Source organism: Trichosurus vulpecula, chromosome 2, assembly GCF_011100635.1.
Source record: "Trichosurus vulpecula isolate mTriVul1 chromosome 2, mTriVul1.pri, whole genome shotgun sequence".
Classification (NCBI taxonomy): domain Eukaryota; kingdom Metazoa; phylum Chordata; class Mammalia; order Diprotodontia; family Phalangeridae; genus Trichosurus; species Trichosurus vulpecula.
The window spans coordinates 282,505,538-282,532,873 of NC_050574.1; the positions used below are offsets into that span (position 1 = coordinate 282,505,538).

The following is a 27,336-nucleotide window of genomic DNA, read 5'->3' on the forward strand; positions in this document are numbered from 1 at the left end:
TTTAAGAAGCTAATCAAGGGAAGGTCCTTTTAATCAAAACTCAGGAAAAAAACAAACAAACAAACAAACTGGGAGGGGAAGACCTTCAAGGTTCCTAGCCAAAAGAGAAACAGTTAATACTTAGTATTTACATACACTTCTTGCTAGGAGAGCAGGGACCTCTTGTACAATTTAGAAAAGTTATCAAGAAGTAGAGAGCAAAGTATCAGGAATGGAAGATCTTCAGTTTTGTAGAAGTTTTGCTGTAGTATCCTACAAAAACCTGGAGAGCTGGAAAAAAAAAAACAGCCATATTTAAGCAGAATGGAGCAAACAAAACCACTCCTTCAAATGCCATCACAGAGGGAAAGCTAGTTTTGTTTAATTATGTGCATATTCTCTTTGTTATCTGTAGATAAAATTTTTGATGATAATTGGTGGTGATTAAGGGGGAAGTACTATCAAGGAAAAAGAAATGACATATTATTTCCTACATTATTTTGGTATTTGTATACTTTTGCCCATAGACAAATCTCCCGTGAGGTAGGGTCTGATGATACTGAAATTGTTAAGGATCCAGTAACTCACTATTAAGCAGGTTTATTTTTCCCCTGTGTGTGTGTGTGTGTGTGTGTGTGTGTGTGTATGTGTATAAAATATGTGTATATATGTACATATATACATGTATAAGTGTATATATATATATATATATATATATATATCACGGCTAAAGACCAAAGTAGTATGCCTTAAATCCTAAGAGGATTTAAGAATAATTAGTAAATTAATGAATTGTTTTTCTGTTTACCTTTCTATTCCCAAGAGTAAATTTTTATTTAAATAATCACCTCTGCCAGGTAACAGCTGGTTGCTTATCAAAGTGCTTTAATTTTACAGGTGCCTTTGAATTACATTCACACCAGGGGGTATAAAATACACTTTCATATACTAACAATTCAAAAGGAGAGAGAGGGCTTCATTTAAATAACTTTCTTAAAAAAGACTAAACAAAGACACAAATCATGAATTTACAGGTTGTTTAACCCTTGTTGATGACTCTTATGAGTTAATGGGCTATGGCCCTGCTTCCTATTTTTTAACAAACAAAAAATGTGTTAAAGTTTTTTGCTTTTAAAGCACTGTGACTTCCCACTTCCATGCTCTTCCCCTAGAGCACTCCTGACAAAAACCATTAGACAAAAAATATTACAGTAGTTGGATGGTTTTCTAAGACATTATTTATAACATATAGAATTATAATGCAATTCTATATATTTATAATTATATAGGATAATTATTATTTTGATATTATTATGATGCATATAAAGGTATATGTGTGCACATACATACACACAATGTTTTCCAAGTCAGCGGCACTATATCCATCGAACTTCCTTAAATATAGCAGATTTCACAGATGAAGTTTCTTTTTATTCTATTTTATTTTTAATGCCAGTGAAATCAAATAAGGGAGTACACTAAAATGAAATTTGTTAAAAATAACTTAATGAATATGCAACTCCTTCCTCTGTTGTCCTAAAAAGGAAATATAATTTAAATATATATCATATATTATATATCACATATTTTATATGTGTAATGTGTGTGTACATGTGCACACATACACACAGCTTGGTGGTACAGTATATCAAATTCTGTTTATGGATTGAGGAATATTTATCTTCCTGAGTTCAAATCTGACACTTATTAGTCGTGTAACACTGGGCAAGTCACTTATCCTTGTTTGCTTCAGTTTTCTCATCTATAAAATAAGCTGTAGAAGGAAATTACAAACTATTATCTTCTCTAACAAAACCCCAAATGGGGTCATGAAGAGTTAGATGCAAGAGAAATGACTGGACAACCACAATATCATATTCTATTTTTATTTATTTTGTTAAACATTTCCCAATTGCTTTTTAATCTGGTTTGGGTCCCATTGGATAGTTTTGAGTGCCAGCCTGCAGGCAGTAATTTTGACACTTCTGCTCTAGACCAATGATATGTTAAGTGTGTTATCAATATTCTTATTACTTCTGGTAATGTCTTCTCAGGCAATACGTGGTAGTGGGCAGTTTTGCTGATACTTGAGGTTTTTTTTTTCTTTTTTTAATTAGGGTAAAAATAAAGCAGAAAGGCCCTGATCTAGGGAGGATTTGAGCTACCTTATCACTCTATCCCCAGGCACATCTACCAAAATGTAGCAGTAGCTCAGTAATATTAACTAGAATTATGCCATGTAATTGAGATTGTTCTCTGCCATACACAGAAGCATGTTAATGGGTAAGGACTATGGCAGGGAAATAAATCATGGAGGTATATAAAAAACAAGTGTCTTTTATCAGTATAGGTCATCATGCACTGATGAAATTAGGACTTCTGTGTCCCAGCTGTTGCTGCTCACTAGACAGTTTGGGTCCATCTAGGCTGACAATATTTTGTTGTAGCTGTGTAACTGGCACCAAAGAGGGAGATACAGCCAGAGGTTTTCTACCATATTTGTTCTATACCCAAACTTGTGGCAGCTGCTTTACTCTTCATCCTGTTGGACCCAAAACTATTTAGCTAATATGGCTTATCCATAAATGCTATAAGCAGGAAAATATAAAATCTTTTCACAATATCTTCTCTGATAAGGAAAAATTGCAGTGAGTAAGAATTTTAGCATCAAAGTTCTGGTCACAAAGTCAAGATTTATCAAACTACATATAGCAGAATGATAAGAAAAAATGATTTTTAAAAATTTATTTTATACACACCCATATTTAACAGATTTTTACAGGAATCATTTTACCTCTCTTTGTTTTTAATGTGAATAAGTAATAAGTAAACTTTTTCATGCTCTGGAGTCTAGCTGAATAATAACTCAGTTCTAATCCAATTGATCAGAAATATTAGTATTTATTAACCTACATCCAAATATCATAATATAACTTTTGAAACAAATACTGTATTTTTGCTTATTTCCATCATGTCCACTGGCAATATAACCCTGAGTAAGGTGATTTAATCAAGGATCTATGAAGTGGTATTTTTCTTGCCTTGCCTTTGGGTTCATAATAAACTCAGTATCTTTCAACTTCTTTCTTTGCCTTTCTATCCTTCCATTTGCCCTTAAGATCATCCTATCTTCTTTAATTTCATCCTATCTTCTTTTCACTTATAGCCAGAAGATAATTTTTGGCAGGGTCAGTTCCTTCTTTAATATGTCAATTATTAGACAAGGAACAGACATTTGAATTTCAGAAAGTTCTTATAAATAGCCAGCATTTACATAGAGTTTTATTTTGCAATGTGTTTAGTAAGTGTTGTTGTCTTTGATTCCTGGAAACCCTGTGAGGTAGATGCTATTATTAACATGATTTCACAGATAAGGAAATCAAGGGGAGAATAAGAGGCTTGCCCACAATCTCAAACTGATAAGTGTCTGTGTCCAGATAAGAAGTTAAGTCCTCCTGATTTCCACTGAGGGGATGCATAGCTGCTCTAGCCACTGTTCCATAGATAATTCAACAAACTATGCAACTCTTAGAGGAACCTGCCCTGTTTTCTGCCATTTTGCCACCATTCATATAAAAGCATAAAAGGCCATCATAGGATTTAGGACAATTTTGATTTTTCTTCTGATTCATTGGTTTGGATATAGCCTGAAATCCACTACCTAGTAGCCAGCTTACTGTTGATAAGCATTTCTGTACTTAACTAGGCTGGCCCTCAGATAGCAGATGATAAACCTAGTCTGTTTTTGCATCTGTAATCAAAGACTTTCCATTATTTTAGAACCTGTCAGAATTGTGTTCAAATGACACAACCGTTGGGAACCCTGGGTTATCTCTGTACTTCAAAAAAGGAACATATTAGAATCAAAAAACTTGGACCTAACATTCCATATAAGTCAAATACAATGCATGAAGGATGATTATTTTCCAGACTGGGATAGGCAGTTGAATGGGCAGTCCATTGAATTAGTTCATCAATACATAAATCTTTTTTTTGTATTCAAGTAAACTTTATTCCTTAAAATAGAACAGGAAGGCTTAGGATCATATATTTGGCACCAGGCGGAGTATTAGAGGCCACCTGCTTCATCCTCCTCACGTGACAGATAAGAAAATTCAGAAAGTTGAAGTTACTTGCCCAAGGCCTCAACCCTATCAAGTGGCCAAATGGATGATTTTAACCCAAGCTCTAGCACTGTTTAAACAACACCACATTGCCTAAAATGAATATGTAATACTTGTTTGTGAACTCAGCAGGACTTTTAAAACTTTCTCCCTTTGTCTGTACTTTGTAACATTATTTAAAATGTTTTGTTAAAGTGTGGATCTGTTTCAAATCTTTGTCTAAAAACTACCTCCTGCCTCCTCTCACTCTTTGCTCCCAAACTCTTGTTCCACGTGTTAATTCTATTTTTTAAAAGTAATTAATTTGTTTTTAGTTTTTAACCTTCACTTCCATAAGATTTTGAGTTTTGAATTTTCTCCCCCACTTTTCCTCCCACCTCCCCAAGATAGCATGCAATCCAATATAGGCTCATTGATGTGAAACATATTTTCATGTTAGTCATGATGTAAAGAAGAGTTAGAACTAATGGGAGGAACTAAAAGAAAGAAGAAACAAAACAAAACAACAAAAGAAGAGGAGAGCAAATAGTATGCTTCTATCTGCATTCAGACTCCAAATTTCTTTCTCTGGATATGGATAGCATTTTCCATCAATACATAAATCTTATCCTGATATTGCCAATATATAATGAATGGAGCTCAGAATTTAATAGGAGTTAGAGAGTAGACTTAATTGTATCTGGATAATGGTACAATGCTTTCAGAGATCCAAATTCATTCCTAAATTAAAACCTCAAATTTTTTAATGCTATACCTTCCTAATAGTGATATATGGCTATGAATCATGGGCTACCACAAACTCAAAAAAGGTCTGTATGGAAGGTGATTGGAAAGGTAATAGAGAGACATGATGTATGTTGAAATAGGCTAAAGCCTGCTACTAATTATAATTATGACTTTGCATAAAAAAATTCCAAAGAAGATATCATCCAAGAAACACATGCATGCACACACACACACACACACACACACACACACACACACACACACACGAGGTACATGATGTAGCAAAAATGTGGGATAACAGAGAGCCACACTGCTTTACTAGCCCTCACATGCATGTTGGTCAAAAGAAACAAAATAACTAACATCCTTTTCTCTTCAGACTCTCTGTCTCTCTCTCTCTAATATTAACTTACCCCTCTCCCTCTATTTTTGTCCAAATACTCTTTTTTGGATCCCTTTTCCCTTTAGGTCCTGATATGCCATCACAGTTTGTAAGTTTTGGGTTTGTTTGTTTTTTTTTTTTCTGCTTCAATGACCACAGTATAGATTTAAGTAAAAAAACCCTGAAGACAACCAATATAGCTCTATTCATGAAAAACAAAATTGTTTCTGGAACTAGGGTATTGGGGAAAGCGTCTAACACTATCTCCTCAATCCTTTATCAAAAATAAAGTATTTTGTAGTGACAAAGACATTATGTAATCTCTTTTGTAGGAAAGAATCTAGAGGAAGGAGTTACATATTTATTGGGTTACTTTTATTAAATTTATTTCAGTGCCACTGCCTTATTTGATTTAACTGGCATTAACAATAAAATGGAATAAAAAGAAAACTTCATCTGTGAAATATGTTATATTTAAGGAAGTTCAACATTTTCCTTCGCTTCTTTCCCACACTCCTTTATACCACTTATTTTTTCATCAAAAGTATTGTGTGTGTTTCTGTGTGTGTATGTATGTGTGTGTGTATTTAAATTTAACAAGGACTAACATAAGAAATGTCTGAAAAAGAAAGTGTAATTGTGGTAAAATATGAGAATTTGAAAAATAATTTGAGAAATAATTGCTAGAATAAAAGGTGTGAAAAGAAATAAATATAGATACTCCCCTCATTTATTAAATGAAAAGTAACTTTAGAGATTTAAAGCTACAATAGACCTTAGAGGTCAACTAATCTAAGCCTTTCATTTTACAAATGAGGAAACCAAGGTCTAAAGAACTTAATTGACTTACTCAAGATCAGCACAAGTTATGCTGAGATTTAAATCTTAGTTTCCTGGAAATCACGAAAGAAAATTTAAAAAAAAAGAAAAAACAAAGAGAAAAGAATACTAACTCAAATGTAAGAATGATACCACTTTCCACTTCTTAAAATTTTAACTTTATCTACTTCATGCAGATAGAAGGTGAAAAAAAAGGCTTTTTGGAAATTGAAATTTGAGTTGTTTCTATTATACTTTTTTTCTAGCAGGTTTAAAAAATTGTTCACAGGACTCTGTTACAGTTTTAAAATCATGTTCAAAATTGTTGCATCATACACATCTAGCTACATGGAGTTTGAAAACTGTAGAATGACTGAACTGCCAGTTTGAATATCTAGTGAGAAAAGTATGTCGAAATATATTCCTTTTAATAAAAAAGAAGAAATTTTTCATGCTTACCATAATGGAAAGCTGGATTGAAGTAAGGCAGGCCATTTTTCCTATTGAGAACACACACACACACACACACACACACACACACACACACACACACTCCAATGATGTCACAGGCCCTTTCTGCTGTTGGAGATATATACATATACATACACACACACACACACACACACACACACACACACACACACACGTGTGTGTGTGTATGTGTGTGTATACATATATACGCACACATATACATTAAGCAATACATGAATTCTTTAATGGGCCCTTACCAAATTCTATATATTTCATGTTCGTTATTATAAGCAGTTTAAGAAAAATAAATAAATGTCAGGACAAATATAATTTCCAGTGCTTTCCTTCAGCCTGTGTGTTTCAGATATATTGGTAAATATTTGATATAGCTCATCAAATCCATCACAAATTGCCCATCTGTTGATGCATTGTACATTTCAAACTTGAGGCTACAAGTCAATAATAAATTTAAAAATGATGGAAGGTCCTAAAAACAGTGAGTTAAAGTTCAGTAATGTCATGATATATGCACCCTGTGCATTTCTAGTTTGACTTGATTTCATGTTTCGGCAAATTTTCATAAATCTTTCAGGGCCAAAAGTAACACATTTTGAATCATCTATATCATTTTCTAAGTTAATTGAAAAATACATTATTCCACATTTTTAAATTGTTCATTTTTTCATGTATCATTAGATATAAGTAATTACATTTCAAAGGGAGAAATAATTCTAAACTCACTATGATTACTATTTTGCTTTTTCAAAAAAAATCAATTGGCCCACATACTTAGTGTTGTGTGATAGAAGCAATGCTACAATAAGAATGTTCATGTACACATTTGCAAAGTTAGAGTTCCTTACAGTGGGCTTGCAAAGAAATCAGTAATTAAAAAAATAGAGGTACTATCATCTCCTATATGAACATGGGATGGTGTATAGAAAGCAGACCTTTAAATCTGGAAGAAGAAATACCTGGATGAACAGCAGAAACAGATAACATCAGATACTATTTTGTCAGGAAAATTTCCTTCAGTCTCCGTTCAAATGTTTTGAGACAAATTTGGAAGAAAGAAATAGCACTGAAACAATGCTATTGTCTACTTGTATGTGTAGTTGCTTTTTATATGCCCAAATGTTTTTAAGAATTTTTTTTATTTTTAGCAACTTGAGAAATAGACATGAATTTATGGCGCTAGTGAAATATGACAGTGATAGCTCTCAAGAAATCTGTTTGTCTTTAAAGCTGTTATAAATCTCCTACCTTCCTTAATTATTTGGGTCAATTTTTAAAAATACAACATTTTGCTCATCTTCTATACAATCTATAACTAAAATAATGTTATTGACATTTTAACCAATGTGCTACAGTTTTTATATCCAAATGAGAACTGTCCCTTTTAAAGTAGTCTCCTGAAAAAAGCCATAAACTTATTCTAATGTTATTTTGAAACTCTTCTTTGGTAAATAACTTTGATGCCTTCCTACCCTCAGTCCATTCTTTTGAATATCCTTAGTGGTACAAATCTTGGTCATTTGAGGAAGGACACAATCTTACTTTTTTGAGAGAAGATTTTATTTTTTAACAATTGCTATAAGGTACTCAGTAACAGCTGTTGTGAATGAGGTGAGAGAATCAAGCTGGGTATTAGCATTTGGTATAAAAAAATGAGATGTGGTTATACGTGAGTGATGTGTATGTGTTTCTCTGTATACATGTATGCAAGAATATGATAAACTGGATCTATAGGCATTTCACAACAAAGAAATTTACTTTCAGTAATGGTGACCAATGTAAATTATATATCAACTACCCTTTAGTTATGTAAGTTCTATCATGTTTTAATTTTTTTTTTAAATCTCATTACTAGACCTTCCACGTATTCAAAAACATTTTATTTGTAAAATTTAAGAACTTGAAGGGACCTTAGAGCTCAGCTGGTAGTTCAACTCCATTTATTTGATACCAATATTTCAGAAACTAATTTGATATAGAATATTCCTTGGATAAAAGGAGCTAGGGAAATTTTAAAGAAGATTGACCAATTGTTATAACATTAATTGTTGCATGCAATAAATATTTTGTAGGTTAAATAATATAATTTCATTTTGTAAGGGAAAATATTACTGACATAAACATTTTCTAATGGAACCCATATTTGCATCATATCAAAAATCAGGTTTTCAATGAACTACATCACAGTGCATGTAAGCAATAACATCATGATATGCATTTGACTTAATTTTTCTTCTTCTAGAAGAAATTCATTTAAAAAAAGTAAACATAAATTCTAGGAATTTTTGTTGGTTTTAATTAATCTAATGAATCACTAGTGCAGGTGTTACAAATAAATTATAGCCACCAGAAACCAAGATTATACTTTAAGGAGGCTTTCAAATGTCAATTTGAAACTTATGTAGAAAACTATAATTTTTATGAGTTGAATTAAAACCTTGTATTCTTTGTGTATTAATTCCTTTAGCCTTATTTATAGCTGATTTAAACTATTCAATATTCAAACAAAGGAACTTTAGTGTACAAAAAGGTTTAGAATGCTTTGGTAAAAGCTGATAGAGACATTCGCTCTATGTTAACATAGGTAATGGAGTATTATGAGTTAAAAATGGAATCTTTTTTACCCTCACCTTTCATAAATGATGCTCTCTCTACAAATATATGCAGAACTATGAAACAAGGCAAAGAAAAGTAACTAGAGTTATCTAGGGCTTTTGAGTCCCCTTAACCATCCTGCATATAACTCAGGCTACTAAATATTTAGAATTTTTCTTAGTCTCTGGAATATTCAGATCTCAAATGTGGAAACTAGAAAAAGCTGAACATCTCCCTTCAGAAATAGTTTATTTTATTTATGACTTTAAGAAAACATGATTTTATCAGTAGGGACATCACATTCTAAACAAATAATATGCTTTTGGTAAAAAAGATTAGATGTCTAATGGGCTCAGGGTTTCAAATTCACCTCTATAATATGATCCCATTTGATGCTGCTTCCAATGTCAGCTAATTTAAAGTGTTTCCTATCTTTTTACATACACTCAGTCAGTCAATGACCATTTAAGTGCTTACCACATGCAGAGCAACCTGCTATGTGTCAGGGAAGAGATGGAAAAAAAAAATAATGCATGCTATGTGTCCTCAAAGAACTTACAGTCTAGCTGGAAGAAAATGACACACAAATCGACAAGCAATTGTTCCATAATAAATCTAATTTCAATATGTGTATAAGAAAGGTATAAAAGTGTTCTTAGAAATTCAAGGGAAGATTGTTTTCAATTGGAAGCTTTGTCAAGGAAGCCAAATTTGAGCTGTACCTTCAAGAATATGTAGGACATTGTGTTTTTATGTCCAACTATACAAACAATAGTGTTTAGGTTGTGTTTTTTTTTTCCAAAACAGCATTTCCGAGTATTTTATCTGGATTAATCCATTCCCTTTCTCCACCACTTGAGTGCTGGCCCTTATTACCTCCAACTTGGTCTGGTAATAGCATGTTGGCTTGTCTGTCTACCACAATTCTCTTCCCACTCCACTTCACGCCACTCTCAGCCAAAAAAGTGATTTTCCTAAAGCACAGGTCAAAGCATGACACCCCTATTTTCACTAAGTCCAGTAACTCCCTAACATCTCTGGTGTCAAATACAGAATCTTCTGTTTGGTATCCTAAGCCCTTCATAAGCTAACACCACATTTCTAGTCTTTTTACACTCCCCACTTCATATGTACTCTTTGATCCATTGACCCTGGCCTCCTTGCTTTTCCAAGAGCAATTCCTTCCATCTCCAGGCTTCATTCAGTTTCCCTTGCAGTCCCTTTGCATTGCAATGCTTTCCCTCCTTATCTCTGCTTCCTGGCTTCATCCAAGTCTCAACTAAAATCCAACCTTCTAAAGAAAGCCTTTCCTAATGCTTCAATTCTTGGGCCTTTTTTTTAAATTTCCTATTTACCCTGTATGTAACTTATCTGTACCTATTTGTTTGCTTATAGTCTCTCCCAGTTAGACAGTGAGCTCCTGTAGGGGCAGCAACTATCTTTTGCTTTCCTTGTATTTCCAGCCCTTAGCATAGTGTCCATAATATTGCAGGTGCCTAGTACTCACCATACCTAGTGTGGGTCATAAAGGCTTAGTAATGTAAGGAAAGCCAATTTGTGTAAAGGTTTGACTATGACTTCAGGTGTCAAAGAATTGCTAACTGCCAAGAGGAATTACCTAGTCTTCTTAGGACTTGTGACTGGGGGAATGTGAAAGTCTGGAATGAATTAAAAACAAAGACAAAAACTGGGTTTTAGCTCCTTGCATCTCCCTAAAGCTTTCATTAGTGCTATGTACTCTGGAGGACTCTTTGTAGGAATCATTTGTTAAGCACTTAGTATGTATCACACAGTATGCTGCACAACAAATATCTATTCAGTTAATGATTAAACAAAACAGAAATGCTAAAATATAAGGATTTAGAACTGAAAATGACATTAGAAATTACATACTCTAACTCAATGTGCTGATGAAAAATTTAAACATTATCATTATTGTTGTTAATAATGATAAAAAGGATGATGCGGATGCAGTTATAATATATCACATTTACTCTATAGTTTCCAAAGCACATAATGTATATGGTCTCCTAGTATACAACACCCCTCCGAGGCAGATAGTGCAACAAAGATATTCCCTTTTATTACTAAGGCACCTGAGGCACAGAGAGGTAAAAAGAATTATTTAAATTTACACAGCAGATTATTAACAGAACTAGGCTAAAAGTCAAGATTCTCATGGATAGTTCAGCACAAAGCTGGAATAAGAGGGCTAATGAGTTAGTTTTGTTTTTAGGAAGCTTTGTTTCTTAGAGTTAAAGAAAAAAAAAATATACATACAAAGAAGAAATGCCCAAATCTCTTCAAAGTGAGGAAGTGGCCTATCCAAGGTCAAAGCATAAGCAAGTGACACACCTGGTATCAAAGCCAAGGTGCTCCAACTCCAAATTCAGTGTCCCTTTACTATGCCAGGTTAAAGCAAAAATAGATAGTCATGAGTTTTTGGCTGAAACAAATGATTCTTTTTTGATGGTATATTTTTTTTTTATAAATAAATTTATTTTTAACTTTTTTAAAATTTTGAATTTCAAATCCTCTCGCTCTTTACAGCTCTCCCTGCCTTTGAGAAGGCAAGTGATATATCAATTACACATATGAAATTATGCAAAATATTTCCATATTAGCCCTATGGCAAAAAAAAAAGAAACTTCATTTGTCACTAAGAGATCATCGGTTCTCTCTCTCTGGGGGTTAATCATCATTATAATATTGCTGTTACTTTGTACAATGATCTCCTCATTGTAATCACTTTACTCTGCATCAAATTATATACACCTTCCCAGGTTTTTCTGAAAATATTCTGGTCCTCATTTCTTACATCACAATAGCATTCCATTTCAATCATATACCACAATTTGTTCAGCCATTCCCCAATTGATGGGCATCCACTCAGTTTCTAATTCTTTGCCACCACAAAAAGACCTTCTATAAATATTTTTGTATTTTTCTCCTTTTTCTATCATCTCTTTGGGATACAGACCTAGTAGTGGTATTGCTGAGTCAAAGGGTAGGCATAGTTTTATCGCCCTTTGGGCATACTTCCAAATTTTTCTCTAGATAGGTTGAACCAGTTCACAATTGTACCAACAATTCATTAATGTCCTAATTTTTCCACATCTCCTCCAGCATTTGTCCTTTCCCTTTTCTATCAGGTTAAAGACTCTGATAGGTGTGAAACAACTGATTTTCGATTGCCCTAGTTAGCCCCAACCTTGAGAAGTTAAATAAAGCAGGTAATATTTCTAAAGTGATGGATCCTTTCTTGAGGAAAAAGTGAGAGTAACCAAAGATCTACTGTTCATGTAAATTTTGATTAAAAATGAGATAGAGATTTTTGAGTTCAAATAGAGACTGCAGAAAGAGCTAAAAATCATCTTGGCATTTGAGTATGTAATATCAGATTGTTCTGCTGATTATGTCCTACACTACCATTTTTAAAGTTAATAAGAAAAATGAAACTCAAGTTGACAGAGTCGTGTTTCATTATTGTTGTAGACTTCAATTGTGTGTTGACTCTGCAGACTTGGCTTTGTATAGAGTCAGAGGTGGCAATTAAATGGAAAGTGCCTCTAAGAGTTTTGACTGCTTCAGGGCAATGAATGACTAAGCACCCAGGACAAGTGGTAGTAGCTTTAGTATGAGTGCTAGAAAATGTAAAAGTTCCTTTGATAAATTTCTATTTGGAACTCATTATCCTTTGAAAAAATGGTAGAAAGAAATCTATTTTGTGTTACATGATCATGAGAAGTAGGGTGGTAAGATCAAAAGAATCCTAATGAATCACTAACCACAAATATTGTAGTTGAAAGGAGTTTGAAATCATACAGTTGAACCTCCCTCATTTTCCATGTTAAAAAAAATGAAGCTATAGGGGCTAATAATAATAGCTAAGAGATGTTGGCATTTGTATATTGCTTCATAGTTTGTAATACATATTACATACATCACTTCATTGTACACTCATAACAACCCTGTGATGTTGGTATTACAACAATGATTTCCCCCATTTTACAGTTGTAGAACTCAAGCCCCCTAGAGGTGAATTAATTTTCTTATTACAGAGCATAGCTAGTTAGGAGCAGAGCCAAACCTAAAATCCACATTCTAATTACCATTCCAGTATCAAACTGCAATGTGTGTATGTTTAAAAAGAAAATTAATAAAACATTGTCTTTCCTAGGTATATAACTTTTCCAACCAACACAAGAAAATAAAATAATAAATTATTTGAAATAACAAGTTGGAGACAATTCCATTGGGAGCCACTAATGTGAAGCCATGTCCTATAAGTTTAGCAAAGTCAAATCAATCAGAAAAATCTTGAGATTCTGCTTAAACCTTCATGTTTTGGGGTTCTTTTTGTTTTTGATCATCTATAAGGCTCGTGTTAAAATGAGCTGGGCATAGAACACTCTACACAGAACCAAGAAAACAATATAATAAAAAATGTACTGCAACGACATAAATGCAAAGAACAAAAAATGAAAATAAGTAATGTATAGTTAGAATGCCCATTTTTGACACCAAAGAAAAGTTCAGAAATGTATCTTTCTCCTTTCTTTGCAGAGATGGAGGACTATTGGTGTAGCGTATTTCGTATGCAGCTATCTACATAATTGATATATTAGTTGGTTTCCTATAATGCATTTTTCCTAAACTTTTTTTACTTAAAAGGCATGACTGGGCATGGGAAATAAGTAGGCGTATACTCTGAAGTGAAGAAGTGTAAAAACCAGAACTATCACTATATATTTTAAATCACATTTTTTAAAGTAAGATTTAAACTGTATTTTGTCAGATTTTGATGTTTGCCCTTTAGTATTTTCCTCTATACAAAACAAAGATTTATTGGGTATGGGCAACAAGAATGGGATATTTCAATAGAGAGAGACCTTTTCCAAAATGTAAACCTTTTAGAAAACATTTTTGGACTCAATTTATATTCTTTTAGACCCTCTTTGTCCCCTCTGCTAATTTACCATTAATGTTAAAATGTTACATTGGACCTTTTATTCTGCTGGGGTAATAATTACTTTCACATAGAGTTATTTAAATCTCCTGACATGTATCTTTAGCTGAAGTACTTAATTATATGAATTTATTTCTTGTAGTTATGTTTGGGAAACCTACTGAACTTCTCTTCATGGGTTGCATTGACCCAAATAACACAGGCTCACCAAATTAAGACCTCTGTCTTTGATCACATCAGCTTCTAAAGACATTTTTCTGATCTGATCATTTAGGATTTAAAAAGGCAACTATACTAAGATCACTATCTTTTTTCCTGAGAGAAGAAATTGGTCTTTTTTTTTAAATCCCAAGCATTTCCAAGGTGTCGTATCTGTGATTTTCTTTAAATTAAGGGCATGAATGAAGCCTTGAAAGTTAATTACCCCACCCTCTGGCTGTTAGACATACCTAGGAAAATAGACCCTCTGCAAAATTGTAAATTATGCAAAATTCTCTGAACAAACACTGGGCTCTTTTTCTCTGCCTGGTGTTGTGATAATAATAATGATAATAAACAAATTTGTATAGGGCTTTAATATTTTCAAGTCTTTTACATAGATTATCTTATTTTAACCTCACAGTACACTGCAAGATAGGTGCTTTTATTATCTCTGTCTTGCTGATGAGGAAACTGAGACTGAGATTTCTAAGAGAATGTCTGACAGAAGAATTCTCTTTTTTTTAAAATTTATTTAATATATTTAGTTTTCAGCATTGATTTTCACAAGAGTTTGAATTACAAATTTTCTCTCCGTTTCTACCCTCCTGCCCACTCCAAGATGGCGTATATTCTGGTTGCCCCATTCCCCAGTCAGGCTTTCCTTCTGTCACCCCACTCCCCTCCCATCCCCTTTTCCCTTCCTTTCTTGTAGGGCAAGATAAATTTCTACGCCCCATTGCCTGTGTATCTTATTTCCTAGTTGCATGCAAAAACTTTTTTTTTGTTTGTTTTTGAACATCTGTTTTTAAAACTTTGAGTTCCAAATTCTCTCCCTTCTTCCCTCCCCACCCACCCTCCCTATGAAGGCAAGCAATTTAGCATAGGGCACATGTATATCATTATGTAAAACCCTTCCACAATACTAATGTTGTGAAAGACTAACTTTATATTGCTCCTTCCTAACCTATCCCCCTTTATTGAATTTTCTCCCTTGACCCTAAGTGTTTGTTTTTGATTACCTCCTCCCCTCACCTGCCCTCCCTTCTATCATCCCCCCCTTTTTTTTCTTCTTCCTCCTTCTTTCCTGTGGGGTAAGATACCCAACTGAGTGTGTATGGTATTCCCTCCTCAAGTCAAATCCAATGAGAGCAACATTCACTCATTCCCCCTCACCTGCTCCCTCTTCCTTTCCTACAGAATTGCTTTTTTTGTGCCACTTTTATTAGAGATAATTTACTACATTCTATCTCTCCATTTCTCCCTCTCTCAGTATATTCCTCTCTCATCCCTTAATTTGATTTTTTTTTTAGATATCACACCTTCGTATTCAACTCACCCTGTGCCCTCTGTCTATACATATACATATATATGTGTGTGTATGTGTGTGTGTATGTATACACACATACATACACATATATATATACATTTACATACATACATATAATACACATACATATACACACACACACATATATATCCACATATATATATATACACACACACATACACACACACATACATATAAATATATATATATACATATATATATTTATATATGCATATTCCCTTCAGGTACCCTAATACTGAGGTCTCATGAATCATACACATCATCTTTCCAAGTAGGAATGTCAACAAAACAGTTCAATTTTAGTAAGTTCCTTGAAATTTTTCTTTCTTGTTTACCTTTTCATGCTTCTCTTGATTCTTGTGTTTGAAAGTCAAATTTTCTGTTTAGCTCTGGTCTTTTCACTGAGAAAGCTTGAAAGTCCTGTATTTCATTGAAAATCCATATTTTGCCTTGGAGCATGATACTCAGTTTTGCTGGGTAGGTGATTCTTGGTTTTAATCCTAGCTCCATTGACCTCCGGAATATCGTATTCCAAGCCCTTTGATCCCTTAATGTAGAAGCTGATAGATCCTGTGTTATTCTGACTGTGTTTCCACAATACTCAAATTGTTTCTTTCTGGCTGTTGGTAGTATTTTCTCCTTGATCTGGGAGCTCTGGAATTTGGCAACGATATTCCTAGGAGTTTTCTTTTTGTGATCTTTTTGAGGAGATGATCTGTGGATTCTTTCAATCTCTATTTTACCCTCTGGCTCTAGAATATCAGGGCAGTTCTCCTTGATAATTTCTTGAAAGATGATATTTAGGCTCTTTTTTTGATCATGGCTTTCAGGTAGTCCAATAATTTTTAAATTATCTCTCCTGCATATATTTTCCAGGTCAGTGGTTTTTCCAATGAGATATTTCACATTGTCTTCCACTTTTTCATTCCTTTGGTTCTGTTTTATAATATCTTGATTTCTCATAAAGTCACTAGCTTCCACTTGCTCCAATCTAATTTTTAAGGTAGTATTTTCTTCAGTGGTCTTTTGGACCTCCTTTTCCATTTGGGTAATTCTGCCTTTCAAGGCATTCCTCTCCTCATTGGCTTTTTGGAGCTCTTTTGCCATTTGAATTAGTCTATTTTTTAAGTTGTTGTTTTCTTCAGTATTTTTTTGGTTCTCCTTTAGCAAGTCATTGATTTGTTTTTCATGGTTTTCTCACATCATTCTCATTTCTCTACCCATTTTTTCCTCTACTTCTCTAACTTGCTTTTCCAAATCCTTTTGGAGCTCTTCCATGGCCTGAGACCAGTTCATGTTTTTCTTGGAGGCTTTTGATGTAGGCTCTTTGACTTTGTTGACTTCTTCTGGCTGTATGTTTTGGTCTTCTTTGTCACCAAAGAAAGATTCCAAAATCTGAGACTGAATATGAGTGTGTTTTCGCTGCCTGGCCATGTTCCCAGCCAACTTACTTGACTCTTGAGTTTCTCGTCAGGGTATGACTGCTTGAAGAGTAGAGAGTACTTTGTTGGGAGAAGAATTCTAACTCAAGTCTTCTTGACTCCAAGTCTTGAACTAAATGTACTCTACCTCTCTGTCTGAGAAATGGAATTTCATTTATCAACACTGAGGAGGAAACGATTTTGATGGAGGAGAGTATTGAGAGCCTACCTGTAATGGCACCAAATTGAGAGGCAGCCTATTGTGCCTCTACCTAAAGACTCAGCCCCATTCTGTGTCTGAAATGTGTTAGCTAGATGAGCATTTAAACATTTTCCAAAGAGGAACTTTTAATAACTTATTTCAGTAATTAAGTTACTAGAATGAAGTATAAAGATTCAAATCAGTTTACAACATAGAATTCTGTTTTTAAAAGGTGATTATAGACAAATAATTAAAGTAAATATTGATTATAACTCTTTTTTTCTTTTTCTTCATTAAACAGAAGAGAATGGTAATTGTGGCTCATTAACTATGTTTTTCTTCTTTTGAAATAGCTGATGAATAATATAGTTAACTTAGGGCTTCTTAGATGTTTCCAACAAAGGATAAAGATTTAGTCAGCAAGTCAATATACTGTAATGTAGTGGAATGATATAAGTATTGGATTTGAAATTGGCCAAGCTCAGGGCTTGAACTCTGCTTTAGAGGCTTATAATCTCTCTGATGTTAGGCAGGTTGATTAATTTCTCTTTACCTGACTTTCGTCATCTAAATAATGAAGAAAATGATACCACATCACTTACCTCACAGAATTGTTAGGAGGATCATATGAGATGATGTATTAAAGTGCTTTGAAAACCTTAGAGTGCCAAATATATGTGTTTGTAATACTGTAATTATTAATTCATAAAGGACTGAATATTAACCACCCCATTCATATCTCACAAAGGACAAGAATTCTGAAAATATGTGAATTTTGGAACCCCCCCCAAAAACTAGATTTACATTATGCTTGATTTTGAGGAAAACACAATGCCAGGAAGTTTCAATTCTTTTTCTTTCTTTCTATTTTTTAGATGTTTCTGAAAGTTATAACCACCACCCCCCCACTCTGAAGTACTGCATATAAAATTGAGTGTACCAATTCATTTTTCTATGCTTCTAACAGAGATGAGGGAGACAGACAGATAGATACTGACACAGAGACAAAGATAGAGACATACACACACATACAGAGAGAGAGAGAGAGAGAGAGAGAGAGAGAGGGAGAGAGTAAAAGGAAATGTAAACCATGTAAAGGAATACAGAGCTGCAAAATCTTTGCCCAACAACAATAAAATTTTGATTGAACTAAGTAAAATATAGTTGCTTTGTTTCCATGAAAAATAGGTTTCATGTCTCTTGCTAAATAAAAGGACAGAATTCTTAATTTGTCAGTTTTTCTTTTGTTAGAGTTGTGGTTACAAAAGGCTCTAGGATAGGTGGTTTATAATTTTTATGCAACCAGCTGGAAAGCATAAAAAAACTTAGTAATGCTTAAATGAGCCAGAAGAAGAAAAAAACAAATATGTATATATATATATATATATATATATATATATATATATATATATGTGTGTGTGTGTGTGTGTGTGTGTGTGTGTGTGTGTATTCTTCAAGAAAATTAAATGTCAAATTGGATTGGAAATGTTTGGAAAGACACTTTCCCCTTTATTCATTATGATAAATATAAAAAATGATGGTAGTTTCTTCCTGAGGATAATGTACTTCTTAAAATCTTTTTTTCAATTTTGCCTTGGTTTTGACTAAGAGATTTCTGTGAACATGTGTTGCCATTTGGAGCTCCAAAAACATTGCTTAATAAGGCATAGAATGATTGCAAATTTCCTAGCCAATATGAAGCACAAAAACAACTAATTACTACTGTGTTTCTCCAAAGGAAGATATATTTTTCTCTCCCTGACATCCCCTCACAAAACCTAAAAGTTATTTTTATGTGTCACTGTCTCACTGCCCTTGAAACTGGTGATAAGAGAATTCCCTCTTCATATACTTTTCAGCCAGGGGTGTCATTTCCTTGGACCTTTATGGTTCTATTCATAGATTTCTGTCATGTGCTTGAGGTCATTATTGCTGGCATTAGTGCTGTTCACATGAATTTTGACTGGCATTTGACACCAAAGAGAAAGGGGGAAAGTGTGGCGTTGTTGTTATTTTAATTTATTTAAAAGATATGATAGAAAAGTATTGTGGAGAACAGTCTTTAAATTAATGATGGTCGAATTTCATAGCTTATCTCATCCCCTTTGATTTGCCCTAGCTTACCTGGATAAGGTCTGAAGAGTGTTCTCGAATTGAGATCTTTTGTTCAAGACTATATTCCTCTTATTCAGGGCTGTCTCTAATAGTTGCTAGGCTCTTATCTGGCCCAACTCAACTGCTATTTTGAAAATGGAGTTTAGGGAGCAGATAGGTTTAGAAAAGGTGGGTTTTGAAGCCTCCTTGAGATCTATAAGGCTTGTGTGGGATAGGCAGCTTCTGTTCTTATCAGGTCTGGTAATCCTATCTGGAATCCCCATCCAGCCCTTTTTCTAAAATCATTCATTCCTGGATTCTTCCATGTTAGAATCTTCCATCTTGGAAACCTGAAGTTTCGAGTTGTTCTTTCTCCTTGGTGTCTCTCCCAATTTTGGACATCAGAGGTATAAAAGGTGAAAACAATCATATGTACTTAAAAGATAAATGTATTCTCCATTAAAAAAAGTTGATCTTATTTGCACTATGTGGCCCTAGTATGCAGATTGCCCTAATATGGTTCTGGTATCAACTAGTTAGTAATTTTAGAGGCATCAGATTTTGGCCCCAGTAGAAGGGGGCAGTTGTGTTGCTGTCCTCATAGAGGAGAGTAGACTTCAGCTGCCTCTGACACTAAATATGTCAAGAATAAGAAGCAACTTGCCCAGATAATAGATCCAAAAGTGGTAGGGACCTCAAAGGTAACTTAATTGGACACCTCTCTTTAGCTTCTCCATAGGATCATTGTTGAACTTCATTCCTCCACCTCTGGGTGGTCTTAGTCTTCAATGTCCCCTAAGCCTCAACTAAGGCTTCCCTTTTGTTAGTTAAAAGATGGAGAATAAAGCACTTGATTTTGGTATTAATGACAAGTCTAATTAAAAAAAAAATCCCCCCCCACATAATCCCCCAAAAAACAACAACAAAAAACAAATCTTCCTAAGTCCACTAATCTACCAAAATAGATTAATTCTCAGTGTATATGTGTGTTTGCAGTGACTAAATGTAAAATTTACTGGAGATGTAATAAAAATTTCTAGATATTCTAGAAATTAATTTTTACATCCCATTCTTACCTTAGCATACTACCACTGCTTATATGCACATCATCCCTTCTTTTTCTAGCACATGAAAATTCTTTAGGACTGATTTGAACAAGATAATGATACCATGATTCAGTAATCTTATTATTTATTACAATGTTCACCTTCTCTTTCTTTAATAACAACCTTTCTTTTTATCGGCAATATGTACAGTAACAAGGAAAAATGCTATATGTAGTTATAATATATGGCATGAACAAATTATTTTTTTACACTCATTCAAAAAACATGGAAGATGTTATGGTTTTTGTGATTATTCTCTTGACCATCGTCATCATAAATAATTACAATAATGCCTTATGTTTAAAAGGTATTGATAGAATTCAAAGTATTTTTTCATACATTATCTCATTTGGCACATGATAGGCAGGGAAAATATTCTAGGCATCTTAAAAATGAGGAAGTTAAGGGAGGTTTAATGACTTCTCCAAGGTTACACAATAATAGAATCTTACTATGTAAAATGATGTTTATTCTGATAAAACATTGAAGTATTGTTGAAATAAAAGTTTCAAAACAGTATAGTGATAGATACAAGAGTGGAAATATGACTCTTTATCATCATAGTACAGGGCTAAAGCTTGAACCACAGTGGCAACTCCTAGGAGACCCTGTGTTGAAATACTCAAGATGTTTTCCTTAGGTTTGGTGTAATCTTTCTTTAGAGCTCTCAGTATAGTCATGAAGCTCTCTCTCTTCAGTGTATTTAGTTTGTTCTTGATTTCTACTGTAGGTATTGCTGCCACTTACTGTTATTCCAGAAATATTGCCTAAATACTGATCAAAAAATACAAATCATCTAGCCCTCTAAACTTCACCAAATTCTTTTCTGGTCAAGATTGTATAAGGGGTGATGAGGCAAGAGGATAAGTCCTACTGTAACATCTATCCCAAAAGTTTTTATCAGGGTTTTGGCTGGAATGGCTCTCTCTAAGGCACTGCTAGATACCCACTCTTGATTCCAAATTAGCTTACTGAGCTATATAAATATCACAGGGTGTGTGATATCAACCATTCCTCTCACATCTAATTAGAATGCCTCAGATTGCTTGATTTATTTACTCAATGAAGATGTTTAGGTCTTCTTTATTAGTACCTAGTTCATAACTCTGATTGATTCAATTGAGATCTGTCCTCATATGATAATGCTATTAGAATGTAGCATCCTGCTCATTACTTTAAGTGGAATAAGGGGATTAATTGAGCTATTCAATGGATTCCCACCATTATAGAGAGAATCAAATGTTTAAATTTTTTCCTATGGTCATGCTGGAACTTTGGCGGAAACCAGAAAAACAATACCTCTAGAAGAAAGGATTGGAAATGCAACTAGGCTAAAAAGTCAAGCAAAGGCAGGAAGAAGCAGAACTTCATGTCCTAAATATTCAAAACAAAAAAGAATTTGAGGTCATGTAGCATGGGCCATGATCCCATGAAAAGAAACAAACAAACAAAAAGTAAATAGAAACATAGGTGTAAAGCTAAACAGTAAATGAAAAGATCTCTTCCTCACCCTCCCCTCTCCACCCCCATTGAATAGGCTTCAGGTATGACTTCACGTGGGGTCAACAAAGGGAGGTCCCATACCCTTTAACTAATTAAGTGTGAGGCCCTAGGCCAGTTAGCACACTAGTTAGCTCAGGGCCCTAAGGGAAGTTGCTAAGACCAGAACCAATGGTTTGTGCCTGAGCTGTAGTCAATCAGATGATGTTCTAAATCAGGAGTCTTTGATGACCTTGCCTCAAGGGAAAGTCTAGTTTACATGGGTTTGAGTCACATATTTGTGATGCCAGAAGCTTTTCAGCCATGTGGGTTTGAATCTAATGTGATGCCCTCTGACCCTGAACAGGATATATAAACTCAAAGGTTGACGTTTTCCCTTGGGGCTTTCACTCACTGGAAGTGTGGTGTGTGACTCTGGCCAAGCTGGTGTTAAAGAGCCCCCTGGCTTTGAAGAAACCCAGATATTTTACTTGGGGCTCTCAGTCACTGGAAGAGTGGCATGGGACTCTGGGCAAGCCATTTTAACTGCCCCTGGGCTTTGTTAAACCAGATGTTGGTCTGTATTGGGTCTGTTTATTATGTATGTTTGTAATTTGTTTGCATTTGCTCTGAAGTTCACAGCGCTGGCTTTTCCTCCTGAACTAAGTGAATGATATTTGTATGTGTGATTAAAGTGAGACTGTTAACCCCTTAGTAAAGCAGATAAAGAACCTTTGCTAGCAGCTCTTGTTGTTTTTCTTCTTGGGTCTTAACACCTCAACAACAGCTGCTAGCGAAATTGTTACTACAATAGGCAGAGAATATTTTGGTTTAAGAAGTCAGTATTCTAAACCAAAGTCCGGGCAGCAAGATGTCTGAAACAAGGCAATAAAATTTGCAGAAGCAAAAGAAAGAAGAAGTGGAATTTGATTTGGAACTGAATAATTTCCAATGTAAAAATTCCTTATATACTCTCCACTAATTTCCATTATGTCAGTCTGGCTGGAGCTAGGGCGGTGAGGGAATGAGGACACAAGAGAAAAGGAATTAAAGTCATATCTGACCCTATAGCATTTTAAGGTTTATTGAATGTTTTCCTTATTTCAGCAGCACACATCACCTGCAGCCTCATGCTGGAACATCCATCAACCCTGAGTCTTTCACAACCTGGAACATTCCTCTGCTATACTTTTCTCAATTGTAAATTCCTTCTGGGGCCTCCAGTTTAAGGAGGGGTCCATGCCCACCAAATTTCATTGCCCTTGCAGCTCTGCTTCTGACTTTCTGGAAATCAACACCATGCTACTACACTGAATACCTTTGTTCCTTCCATATTTCCAGCTCCTTTTTGTGTTGTCTTCATAGATTAAATCATAAACTCCTTGAGGGTCAGGACTGGCTTTATTTCTTTATGTTTTTATTTGTATCACCAGTGCTTAGCACAATGGACTATTTGCATTTCTCTGTTTAGCAGGAATTAGAACATTTTCTCCCCCCACATCACTTTGGATAGACTGGGATAAACAATTTTCCTTAATCAATTTGGTTTCTGTTCAGAAAGACGGCATTTCTATTTTCACATTGCATTGTTCTGGACTTAGGTTATAAGATACACACACACATACATATACATGTATGGATATATATATGTGTGTGTGTGTGTGTGTGTGTGTGTAACTTTTAAAAATTAAAATAATATTTCTTTTCTATTTCTTTTGTGTCTCCCTTTGCAAAATAATTCTTCAAACAATAGATGTTCATCATTTGTGTTGACAGACCTACTTGTTCATTAGTATTTACTTAGCATGTTAAGAGAAGAATATGGAATTACTAAGGAATTTTTAAATAACTGAGATGCTAAAAGTTGTAGTGCTTTACCATTACAAAGTTTGTTAGTGATTAACTTAGCTCCTGGTTTCTGTAATTCATCTCATTTTCCAGAGATTCTAGATAATAACATTGCATTCCATAACCTTAATATGATTAAATAAGGTAGTATAAGTTCTAAACCCAAGTCCACACCAGTTTTTAAATGTAAGATCTCACCCCTAAATTGTCTGTTTAAAATGTTAAGAAAATTATATTATAAATTCCCATTAAAAAAAATTCCCCAATATATTTTCATCTCAGTGAAAAAGGAATAATTTACTTAGCTCTTTCCATTGCTAAGATGAGACCATACCCAATAGACTATGCAGTCTATAGATGTCCTAATCTTTTTCTTGTCTTCTGGTTCCAAAGAGCTATTATTATAAAGTGATATTCAAGCAACCAGCTTTCATCTTCTTCCTTAGGGATGTAAGCTGAACTGCCTCTGTGTCCTCATAAGCTTTTTTTTTTAATTACAGCATATAGCATTTTGTTTCATATAATAAGAAGGCATTTTTAAACAAGATTAATTTGAATATCTCAGAAGTGTATGCTGAAGCATTAAATGGGATGAATAAGAAAACATACCGAAAATATTTAGTTTCTTATACAAGGAACTCAACCGAGGGGATATATTTTAAAATAATCACCTCAAAATATTGAAAATTCACTCATTTGAATCCAACCATCAATGCTTTTAGAAGTTGACCTTGAAAATGGTATATCTGGTTGAAAAATAAATAGGCTGGTTATAACAGGCTGTTCTTAACTGCTATTTCCTAGGGGGATAATGTAAAACCAAAAACAGCAACTGTGAGGGTTGTCTTTAAAGCTTTGAGATTTCTAGAGCAAGCCAATAAGCAGGCTCTGATTAGATGAGAGTCCTTAACTAAACCATGGCTTCCGATGCAAACTATGTTGTTTTGAGTTGCTGGTATTTTATTTGGGAATAAATATTTGGATTCTTGTGGAGTGTGTACATTTGAAGGAAGATCCTGCAGGACTGTCCTCTGTTTCCATTAAAGGCCAAACCATAGTAAAAACCTATCTAGGAGAGATTCTAATAATATATAAGAAGGACTTCCTGCCTGTCAGAGTGATAAAACATGGAATTGGGGTTGAATTTTGTTTAGACATTTAGACATTTATCCTGTCATAAAGACAAAGTGGCTGCTTATGGTCCTTTCAGTGTTTGGACTTCTCCTGGATCATATCTCTTCATGCTTTTCTCCAAAGCACTTTTTAGCATCTTGTTTGGGTTAACCAAGAGGGACTATGACTTACCTGTCTCCTAGAGATCATCCGTATTTTAGAAGCCTGTGAACATTTGGAGTAGGCTCCATGGTCTTGGTGTCATTTGTAGTTTAATGTCCAGGAGCAGACACTACCTAATATGTCTACATAGAATTGAAACACACTACATAGAACTAAAGATTGTCAAAGAAAGGCACAGTTCACTTTGGAAGGAGAATATTTGGAGCCTGATTTAGGCATATTTACTGCTTAAAGGAGGAAGCTCTTTGCAAGTATTTCTTGATCATCCCAAATGAAGGGCTAATTTCTTCTCTTAGCAACTCCAGGTCATTATGATCCCTCTGTCCTCAGATTCTATGACATTCAATGATTATTTGCACTCATTTTGTACTTACATAAGAATATTGAACTGAACTATTATTTCATAGGTATAGAGAACTCTCAATTGAGGAAACTCTCTTCCAATATACCCTACATTTTATAGTCTAAGAGAGTTGATTTGAGTCTAAGAGAGTAGATTACTAGAAGTTGAGTGATTTGTGCATAGAAATGAGAGTTGAAGTCAGTTCTTCCTGGCTTTGAGGTCAACCTTCTAGCCATTGTGCCACGATGCTTCTCTTATATTTATGTACTAACTTGTAACACTATCTTTGATCCACATAACCTCTATCCCCAACTAAGTTGTAGGCTTCTTGAGGGTAGGACTAGTGTATGATTGTCTCAACTTTTATTTCCCACACATTTCACTTAGTACTTTCCACATGATTGGTGGGGAAAATATGTTTAATAAGTACTTGATTATAAAGTGAGGAAAGAGAATATAATTGAATCATAGGCTTAGAACTAAAAGTCCCCATAGAATTCATCTAGTATAAACTCCTCATTTTATCAATTACAAAACTAAGGTTGGAGATATTAAGTGAATTACCCAGGAACACATGAAAAGTAAGTAGAAAAGCAAGTAGAAAAGCTAGAATTTGAATTCAGTTTCTCTGACTCAAAATCCAGAAGTCTTTTCACTATATACAAGGCAGAGGCAGGGGAGAGGAAAGTAAATTCACACTTATAGAATGGAAAAAGGGAAAAGTAGTTATAAATATATCTACAAAATCTCTCTCCCCTGTCTTCCTGTAGAAATATAATATGTGTATAATTGGGCATAATATATACATAATTTGGTGTACAAATTTTATTGTCATTCAGTCATTTCAATCATATCTGACTCCTTGTGACCACATTTCAGGTTTTCTTGACAATGATATTAGAGTGGTTTGCCATTTCCTTCTTTAGCTTATTTTACTGATGAGAAAACTGAGGCCAACAGGAATAAGTGACTTGCCCAGGGTCTCACAACTAGTAAATGTCTGAGGCCTGATTTGAACTCAGGAATATGAGTCTTCCTGACTCCAGGTCTAGCTTCCATCCTCCATGCCACCTAGTTGTAGAATTGTCTGTGCAAAATTTGAATTTAGGTCCCCACACTTTACAGAGGGTAACAGAGTACAGAAGAAGTGTCACTGACTCAAGGCAAAGAATACGGGTTGAAATTTTGTGTTTGATATGTACTCTCTGTGATATTAGACACGATACTTAACCTCCTTGAAACTCAATTTCTTTCTCTTTAAAATGAAGGAATTGTACTAGATGGTGTTTAAAGTTTCTTCTACTTCTATATCTATGCCCTTATGATCATGCGACTTTTAGTCTCTTGTTCTTTCTGCTACTCCAAGATGTCTCAGTAGTAAGGTATATATGTTTTCTAAGCCTGAATTCTGCCTAGTTCAGTGAGTTATTATAGAGAGTCTAGTTTTCAGGTGCTCTAGAAAAGCTGGAGGGGATATCTTTGTGGAGAACAGAGACATAGTTTCAAACATAATCACCTGGGTAGAGATAATAATAAAGGTGGAAATAGGGTAGCCTAACTAATCTAGCATCTTAAAAGTCCTCTTTCAAGAATAAAACTGAAATCCCTAAAGATCTAATTTTATTACTAAAATTATATGAATGACTTAATTTCTTCTTGGAGAACAGGAGAGAAGGTTGGGGGGACATTTGTTTTTGTATTTGTATCTCCAGTCCCTAGCAAAACCTGACACATAGTAGGTCCTCAATAACATTTATGGAATTGAACTAGAATAATAGTGCAATAATGCTTGTTTTGGGATGAGCAACTTAAATGATTGGAAATAAATACAAGATGGATACTGTTGCTCTTGAGTCAATTTATGCCCTCATTATATTAAGTAAACATGCATTTGAGTAACTAAATGTAAGTAAAATTT

At 34.3% G+C, this 27,336-nt stretch overlaps 1 protein-coding gene across 1 annotated transcript in view; it reads left to right on the top strand.

The window, feature by feature from the left end:
- Positions 1-27,336, top strand: part of LRP1B (LDL receptor related protein 1B) — a 2,306,513-nt gene that overhangs the window by 371,489 nt on the left and 1,907,688 nt on the right. The gene's annotated exons all lie outside the window — the stretch shown is intronic.